This window comes from Rutidosis leptorrhynchoides, chromosome 2 (assembly GCF_046630445.1).
Source record: "Rutidosis leptorrhynchoides isolate AG116_Rl617_1_P2 chromosome 2, CSIRO_AGI_Rlap_v1, whole genome shotgun sequence".
NCBI classification, from domain to species: domain Eukaryota; kingdom Viridiplantae; phylum Streptophyta; class Magnoliopsida; order Asterales; family Asteraceae; genus Rutidosis; species Rutidosis leptorrhynchoides.
The window spans coordinates 412,374,339-412,384,670 of NC_092334.1; positions in this window are offsets into that span (position 1 = coordinate 412,374,339).

The window sequence follows — 10,332 nt, forward strand, 5'->3', positions numbered from 1 at the left end:
TCTTGCCATCAATTCATTTCACCGTAGATTTTTTGGACAAACGCTCCAGATTAGTTCTCTTGGTTCTTGCAATTTATTTGGTTCTTAAATGAACCCTTGACTATATAATACTTAAATAAAGTATATATATATATATATATATATATATATATATATATATATATATATATATATATATATATATATATATATATATATATAGCAGTGGCTGGTTGGTATCCTTGGTTTCACTTAGGTGGGGCCAGGGCAAGGGGGAGAGTGGACTCAAGTTCGAGTCCCACTCTTTAAAAATACTCGTGGTAGGTTTACTTACCATAAGCCGGGTTGCCCCTGGGAAGGTTTTACCGACCTATTCAGGACCCAGATCCGACCCGCCTGCCCCTCGGGATGGTTTAAGGTTCGGATCCCTGTAATATGGTTCGGGTTTCCTGCCCGAACGCGTGTGTATGTGCAAATGATGAGTGTCGTTGAAATAAATGATACGCTGATGCAAGCTTGCCGTTCAAAAAAAAAATTATATATATATATATATATATATATATATATATATATATATATATATATATATATATATATATATATACACTAATCATAAAAAAGCAATAAATAAGTTAGTATACTGATGAAAGAATATAAGGAGGAATAATCTACGAAAAACTGAAAAATGTTTATTGCACACAATTTACAACCAAACTTACAAAGTTGTACCTAAAGTTGAATAAATAGATAGAATCCCATACACATGTATACAAATGTGAGCTTGTGGGTATATTGTAAAATGTGAAAAAAAAATTCGTGATAACTTAGACCACAATGACTTTTTATGTTAGTGACTTCTCTGAGGCATTAGTCAGTTATATTTGAAATTTTGTTGAAGGATATGTGATGAAAATTTTGATGATTAGTTGATTATACAAATACAAATTATACATATATGGAATGGAATATTTGTGATGCATAAGCGTGAATGCAACTCGCTACTTATATATAGGGAAATGGAAATAAATGAAACATAAAGCCGTTGGAAGAATAAAATATTAGGGTAGATCAGAAGTTAAAAATTGAGAACGGGCATTTAATTTAATATACTTAAAAGTAATGAGGTAGGCGTTTTTATAGTTTATATTCTCTTTCCAGTTAGTAAAATTATTGCATTTCTAACAGGGGAGTTATTCGTACACCACCTGTTTTTAGCCGTACACCATCAAAAGTGCTTTACAGTGTTGTACTGTACAACACTGTAAAACACCTTTGGTGGTGAACGGCTAAAAACAAGTGGTGTACGAATCAACACCCTTTCTAACATGTCTCTGTGAGCATGAAATGTATGCATAGAAAACATGTCTCTGTGAGCATGAAATGTATGCATAGAAAACCATAAAAAAGTGTCGTATAATAATTATAGGTACTTAGTATTATTACTCTTTTACCTTTAACTATATGTTACTATAATTTAATATAGATGTACGTATGCATAAATACATGAAAACTCAATATATAGACATTTTTTTTTACCATCATTTAATAGATAGAATGGTTAATCATCATATTTAATATCCTTGTAATGAGTGGTGTTTATTTTTTTTTCTATTTTTTTCTTTTACATGGGTATTAATCATAATGAGGTAACTTACATTTATTAAACCATACTTAATGTCCTAGGACTCAACTTTTATAGATAGATAGATAGATAGATATGATGAACACGATCTAATTCCTCCACAGGTGATTCCGGCAATTGTTCGCCGGATTTCATACCCATAATTGATATGGCTCCCTTACCCAACCCTGACCATCAATATGCCGATAAAATCTCCACAACGATTTACGTCACGAATTTCCCACACCACTTTGAATCTAACGATATACGTGAGATCTGTTCCAAACATGGAAAGATTATCGATGTATACGTCGCTCGCAAACTTTCGAAAAAAGGTTATCGATTTGCTTTCGTTCGATTCATAAATGTCTCATCGATCAAAGATCTGGAAGCGGCTATCTCATCCACCTGGGTCGGCAATTTTCATATTTACGCATCTCTCGCTCGATTTGACAAATCTGCATCAAAAAAAAAATCTGATACATTTGGTAAGCAAACTTCGATTCCCCCTCAGAAAAATAATAATGGTTCTTCCTCTAATATGCATAGAAACGTGCAAGGTGCTTCATATGCATCAATTGTCGGTGGTTCCCAGGCTATCCCTGTTAATGTAACTCCTCCTAAAAGGATTTTAGTTGAGGATGATGAGCTTTGGGATCTTGAAAATACCAACCTCATTTTGTTTGGAAAGGCTAATATCCCATCTCAAATCCCATTTCTTAATCGTATGTGGCATGATGAAGGGTTTGAGTCTCTTCCGGTTGAGTACATGGGTGGAGCTTGGGTTTGGATTGAATTCCCAAACACCGAGTCTCGTGATAATTTTTCAAATAATTTACTCGTTCGTAACTCTCTATCTAAAATCCGACCATACTCCGATTCTTTTTCGATCATGGACAGGACTATTTGGATCGAAATTTTGGGTTTGCCTGCCAAAGGTTGGAACTCTGATGTTTTTAACAAGATTGCATTTCACTTTGGAAGGGTGCTTTTTCAAGACTCGAACATTGAAGATACAAAAGGTAGTGGTAAAGTATGTATTTTAACTTCTGTTTTGGATATGATCCACGAGCGGGCTGTTGTTAATGTTCTGAAAAAGGATTACACCATTTTTGTCAAAGAAGTGGAGGATTGGAACCCTTCAATCTTGAAGGTTTTAAACGAATCCGTGTTCGATAAATCTGAGGACGATATCCGTGGTAACGACGACCATTCGGTTTCTACTAACCAAGAGGTGCTGGAAGAAGGGGAATTTGTTAAAGATTCTTTTGACGACTACGAATTAAATATTCCCTCTAAGTCTGTGAATTCGGGTGAGGTGAATCAGAAAGGTAAGGTTGATTCTGATGGTATAGAAAATGCCGTCCACAATGAAAGTGTGGATTCTACTGTTCAGGCAGACTTCATTAATAAAGAAACCTACTGCCCTTCTGATTGTGATGCTAAATCCGTTCCAGTTGATCCTGTTTTTCCTACGTGCACATCACCTTCTCTTTCCAAGCCTCCCGGTTTTAATGGTAAACGTTTTTTCTCACCCAAATTTTCTAACGGTGAGCCTGTTTTTTCGAAAACCTCAGATACAGCTAATTATCCGCCTAAAAAACAGTCTGAATACGTTATGGTGGACAAAATTGATAACATAATCTCAGTTGGAATATCTCTCGGTTACGATATGAAGGGAAGTCAAGCAGATTTAAAGAGTATGTTAGCTAGAATGGGTGCTAAAAAACCCATTTAATGCATATTCTTTCCATCAACATTGGAGGAGGGGTGAGTTTCAATCAAAAACAATTGTGGATTCGTAATTTATGTAACGACTATAAAGTTGGGATTCTAGGAATTCAAGAAACGAAACTAACTCAGCTGGATCTTTTTATCGTGAAGTCTTTTTGGGGTAATCTTTCTTTCGATGTCGCTTGTTCTAGTGCTAGAGGTAGGTCGGGTGGATTAATTACAGTTTGGGATCCCTCCGTTTTCTGCAAGAAGCGTATCTTATCCTTCGAAAATGCTCTTATAGTTGAAGGTTCAAGATCTTATAATTCGAACAGTTGTTACATCATTAATATATATGCTCCTCAAGATAGATGCAACAAGCTCAGACTTTGGAATTTTTTATCCGCGTTTATGTCAATCAATCCCGGAGATTACGTTCTTTTTGGCGATTTTAATGCGGTTAGGAGTGCCATCGAAAGACAAGGTTCTAATTTTTGTTCTCTTTCTGCGAGCGATTTTAATAAATTTATTTCCTCTACTGGCCTGGTGGACTTGCCGATGGGTGGTAGAGCTTTAACACGTTCTAGTAAATCTTGTGATAGCCGAGCAAAGCTGGACCATTTCCTTCTGTCTAATGGTTTCATCGATTCTTGTCCGGATTTAATTGGTCGTGTTCTTCCAAACTTATGGTCAGACCATTGTCCGATAGTCTTATATATTGATCATCAGAATTACGGTCCTACACCATTTAAACTATTTGCTTCTTGGTTTATGATCGAAGGTTTTGAAGAAGTGGTTAGAAAAGCCTGGTATGATCCTCAGATTACTAGCGAGAGCAATGGTAAAATCCCTTTCATTGTTTTTAAAATCAGATTGCAGCATGTTAAGTGTAATCTCAAGGCTTGGCATAAACTGCATCTAATCTCTTGCTGTGATGAAAAAAAAAATCTCCTAGCTTCTATTGACTTGATTGATGATGAGTTATTTAATGGGGGAGATAACATAGCCCTTTCAAGACAACGTATTAATGCCATCAAGGACTTGTCTTTGATAGAAAAACGAGAGAGCATGAATGTGGCTCAAAAGTTCAAAAAACTTTGGAACCTACAAGGCGATGAAAATTCATCTTTCTTCCACTCTTCGATTAACCGGAAGCGTAGGAAAGTTGGGGTTACGGGTATTCTATCAAATGGTCTATGGGTCACTTCCCCGGATCTTGTCAAGAGCACTTTTCTTCAATACTTCAAAGACAAATTTACGTGTTTAAACACTGTCAAAATTGTGAAACCAAGTGCCCACTTGCACCCTTTAACAGCGGAGTTAGCTTCTCAATTGGAACAACCTTTTTCTGAATCAGAAATTAAGAACGCGGTGTGGGGTTGTGGGGATGACAAGGCTCCCGGTCCCGATGGGTTCTCCTTTCGGTTTGTGAAGCATTTTTGGGAGTTGATCAAAATTGATATATTCGCTTTCGTTCACAATTTCCACTCCTTGAGATTTATTCCTAAAGGCTGCAATTCTGCTTTTTTCACCATGATTCCGAAGATTGATAACCCTCTCTTTGTTAAGGACTACCGCCCTATTAGCCTCATCGGGATCCAATATAAAATCCTATCAAAACTCCTTGCTAATAGACTCTCATTGGTCATTGATCACGTAATTATCCGGGAGCAATCCGCGTTTATCAAAGGCAGACAAATTTTAGATGGCCCGTTGATCATTAACGAGATTCTTGGTTGGTGTAAACGTAAGAAGAAAAAAGCCATGATTCTAAAGGTGGACTTCGAGAAAGCTTTTGACTCGATTAGGTGGGATTTTCTTATCTCAATGCTTACTAATCTTGGTTTTGGTTGAAGATGGGTTCACTGGATTAAAGGGTGTCTTCTTTCCTCTTTTGCTTCGATTCTTATTAACGGAAGCCCGACGGATGAATTTAAAATCGATCGTGGTCTCCGTCAAGGCGACCCTCTTTCCCCTTTTCTCTTTATTATTTGTGTGGAGGGTCTCCATGTTGCTCTTATGGACGCAATGGATCGGGAATTATTCAAAGGTTTATCTGTTGGTGACCATTCTAGTTCCGTTCTTTTATCTCACTCTTTTTTTGCAGACGATGCTCTTTTTATAGGGGAATAGAGTGATTTCAATGTTAAGAACCTTATTGATATTTTGAATTGTTTCTACTTAGTCTCTGGATTACAATTAAATGTCCACAAATCTTCTCTGCTTGGAATTGGTGTTCCTTCTATGGAACTTAACAGACTCGCATCAATTATTGGTTGTAATCCGTCTTTTTTCCCATTCTCCTACCTTGGCATTCCTATTGGTGCTAATATGAGGCTTGTTGCTAACTGGAAACCAATTATTAATAAGGTGGAGAAACGTCTTGCAAGTTGGAAGATGAATCTTCTATCTTTTGGTGGTCGCCTTACGTTGATTAAATCAGTTTTGGGTGCCCTTGGAACATACTACTTATCCATCTTCAAAGTGCTGAAAGGTGTCCTCAATCACCTAGAGTCTCTTCGGTCTAGTTTTTTATGGGGTAGCACTAAAGTGGATCGCAAAATTCATTGGATCAAATGGGACCTTAGTCTCAAACCTAGAGATAAAGGTGGCCTTGGTGTTATTAGCTTTGACTCGCTAAATAAAGCTCTTTTATATAAGTGGAGGTGGAGGTATGTTTCTTGTAAAGATTGGCTTTGGGTTTCGGTTATTAAAGCTATTCATGGAGTGCAGTGGGATGGTATTTCTCCCATCATCAACCAAAATGTAAGTAGTCCATGGACTGTCATTAATCGTTATATTCATGATCTCCATATGCAGCTCCCCTCCATTTGTAATGTTTTTTCTGTTAGGATTGGAAATGGTCAAGATACTTTATTTTGGCTAGATAACTGGGTTAATGATTCTAATTTTCGTGATCGATTTCCTCGCTTATACGCCCTTGAATCTGATAAATCTTGCACGGTGTATGATCGGTTTTCGAATAGTGGAAGAAATTGGGTTTGACGTAGACCCATTCGATCAGGGGCTGAATCGCAGCAGCTCACTGACCTGACTGCTACTATTGATCATGTTGTTCTTTCTACTTCGAGTGACAAATGGGTGTGCCCGAACCTGCCTAACGAATCCTTCTCTGTAAGTGGTTTTCGTAATCTTATCAATCGTGATGTGTTGAGTAATTGGCCTACTCACTGGTGCAAGTTTGTTCCCCCTAAAATTAATTTCTTTCTTTGGCGTGCTCGGCTGAATAAGCTTCCCGATAAATGCAATCTTTTGGAGAGAGGGATCGAATTGGATAACCCTTTTTGTCCATCGTGTTCTAATCAAGTTGAGGATCTCACCCACATTTTTTTCGAATGTAACATTGCAGTTCAAGTTTGGGGCTTCATAGCATCATGGTTAGATATTGTGCTCCCAGTATGGCAATCAGTGGATGCTTTATGGCAATAGATTATGACAAAGTTCCAAAGTCATGAAAAGTCTATCATTTTGGAAGCCATTAGCTATGCTACGTTATGGTCCCTTTGGCGTTTCAGAAACGGTAGTATTTTCGACCCGTTCAAGTTCAAAAAATGTCATATTATTGATTCGATTGTTCTTTCCTCCTTCGATTGGCTTTCTTCGCGTTATAGGAAAGCTAATATAAATTGGAACGTTTGGTTATGTACTCCTTTATTATCTTTGTAATGTTCTAGCTTCATGCTAGTTTTTAATAAAATTTCCAGCTGTTTAAAAAAAAAGATAGATATGATGATAATTGTGTAGGTTAGGTTGAAAATATAATTTGATGACTTAATATTATAGCAGAGAAAGATGGAAACATGATGGTGTGATTAAAGCATAATAGGTAGTATGACTTACGAGTGGGATGACAAAGAAGAGTCTCTAGGAAATAAAGTTTTAATTTTTTTTTTCAAATGTTAATCATAAAATAACCTAAAAGGGTATATTGGGAAGTTTACAATAATTGGTGTGGTTGGATCAAATTTAAGTGTGGCAGGATCAGCCCCTTTTTTTATTGTCATTATTCCCACAGGACACACTCCACAGTGGTTTCAACCTAATGACTCACCACCAATTCAATATTCCCCTAATATGCATCGATTTTGAGTATATAATCTTTTTTAAGAACGAAATTATGAATTATACCTCTATTGGTAAATATGGTAACTTACGTTACCTTTTTGGACAATTTGTCCTTGATTGAATTTGAATTGATATATGTGTATCTGTCAGTGATTTTTGTGAAGTGGATGAACACCGTTGGTTTTCAGATATGGTGATAGTCGTTAATAACGGTTTAATCCTATTAGGTACGCTTTTTATGAATAAGGTACAAATAATTGCAACATATTGATGGATACACAGAATTGATATTTTCAACAATGATAAAGAGATCACCCGAATTACCTAAGTTATTTTTAAACACAACTTTGTTATTAGAATTTAATTAGGGGTGTTCATTTTTGGATATCCGAAATTAGGATATCCGAATTTTCAGATATTCGAAAATTTGAATAGTGAAAAATTCCATTCGAAATTCGAATATGAAATTTCAGATATTCGATTTTCGGATATTCGAAATTTCGGATTCGAATATTGGATTATCCAAATATCCGATATTTTTGAAGAACTTCAAATATTTTCGTATATTTTTCGGATATTTCAGATAATTTTCGGATATTTCGAATATTTCAGATATTTTTTGGATAATTTTCGGATAATTTTCGAAATTTGCGGATATTCGGATATTCGGATATCCGAATATCCGAAATTTTTAAAAATCCCATCCGATATCCGAATCCGAAAAATCGGATATCCGATTTTTCGGATATTTCCGGATTCGGATTCGGATCTGAATTTCGGATTTCAGATTTCGGATTTCGGATATTTTGAACACCCCTAAATTTAATAGAGGACATTTTGGAATATTAACATTAACATTAACATAAAAAATCAAAATACTAAAATGAAAATTTTGTTTTTTTTAAAAGGCCAATAAAATTTTTATTAAAATAAACAAAGATTACAACATGTGGTTCAAAACAAAGAACTAATTTACAGAACATGAAAAGACTAAAACATTACAAGTAAAAAACTCGAATAAACAGAAATGGAATGTAGCTATACAGAAAGGGTTGGTCAAAGATGAATTTGCAGGAAAATGTCATCGTCTCTCTTTTACTACAAGGAGAAGGGGACAACTTGTACAAGACAAGCTGGAGTATTATCGAGATACACTGCTGAAATCGTCAGCGATAAAGTATTCAACCATACACCACTTAGCCCCGAGCCAAGTAGTAATCGAGAAAGCCGGCATAAAAAACCTGCACTTAACTAATTCCTTCTTTTGCGGGGATGGTATCGAAACTTCTCGGGTTGGTAATCCATTTTAGCCAATCTAGATTTCTTTTCTTCCAATGACAATTAATCCATTCAAAACTTTTTGCTTGAATATCTTACACAATCTTTGAAGAGCTAAGATTATTGTTCCCGAAAACACGATCGTTACGATGGAGCCAAATACAATAGCTTGTCATCCAAACTACCGCTTGCCAAATAGTTGAGCCTAGAGTGGTGTTTAATTGTCTGTTTTGGCATTTGGCTAGGTCCGCGAGGCATGAGAGGTGTAAATGATCTAGTTTCCACCACCTTTGAATTTTATTCTAAATGTCAATTGAATTACTACACGTTAAGAGGGTGTGGTGAAGTGATTCAATTCCATCATCACAAACCGGGCATCGCGTTGAATGTAAATCAATTCCTTTTTTGTCAAGTTCAAGTTGAACGGGAAGTTTGTTTTGTTTCGCCCTCCAGATGAAGATCTCAATTTTTTGCGGGACGAAGGGGTTTTAATCAGTGGGGTCCACGAGATTTGGGGAGGGTACTAACAGCAAGTTCATATATTGCATACAGGAGTCCGTGGTAAATATCCCGCTGTGATTATGTTTCCAAATCCAAGATGCATTTTCATTACTCGAAAAAGGGTGCTGCTTGACGATATTTATTAGTGTGGATAATACATCTTCGGCCCGCCATTTGGGTTGCACGCTCCAGGCCCAACTGAAAGTGGCAGAATCTGCAGCCCTGGAAACTCGATTTGCAATAAAAGCTGTTTTTTCAACCTCCAACCTATAAAGTCTTGGAAACTTCTCGCACAAGGGGGTGTCACCAGTCCATTTGTCATGCCAAAAACTAGTGTCCCTGCCCAATCCTACATCCTTAACAAACACGTTAGAAAAATTACACCCTAACTTGTTTAGGGCTTGTTCAGTGTTAATAATATTAAACCAAGTGCGACCCGAAAATTTTTTCAATTAGTTTTCGGGTACATTAGTAAAACATCCCAAACCACCATTTTCCCCATATATGCTCTTAATTATGCGACCCATAAGGTGTTTTCATTGGTAAGAAATCTCCACCATCATTTTGATATAAGAGAAATATTTTTTAATTTTAGAGAACAAACATTTAAACCACCAAATTCGAAAGGCAATAGTATTCTGTTCCATTTGACTCAAGCCATTTTCCTTTCATCACTAGACCCGTCCCAAAAGAAATCGCGACGCATACCTTCAAGTTCTTTAATAACACTCATCGGTGCCTTGAAAAGGGAGAAGTTGTATTGCGGGAGGCTACTTAACACTGCTTTGATGAGAGTTACACGTCCACCATATGAAATAGATTTTGCTTTCCAATCGGCTAGACTTTTTTTAAATTTATCAATAATAGGTGACCAATTGTTATGACGTTTTAGATTAGCAACGATTGGTAAACCGAGATAATTGAATGAGAAAGTTCCTTCCTTACACCCCGAACCAAGTGGCAATGTTATTTAATTCGATATTGGAAGTGCCAATTCCATAAACACAACTTTTGCAAAGATTAATTTTAAGACCCGAGAGATCCTCAAAACATTTATGGATTTTCAAAATGTTCCTAACTTCAACTTTGTTCCAATTTCCAAAAATAACAGTGTCGTCGGCATATTGAAGATGAGATACGACGACCTTATCATT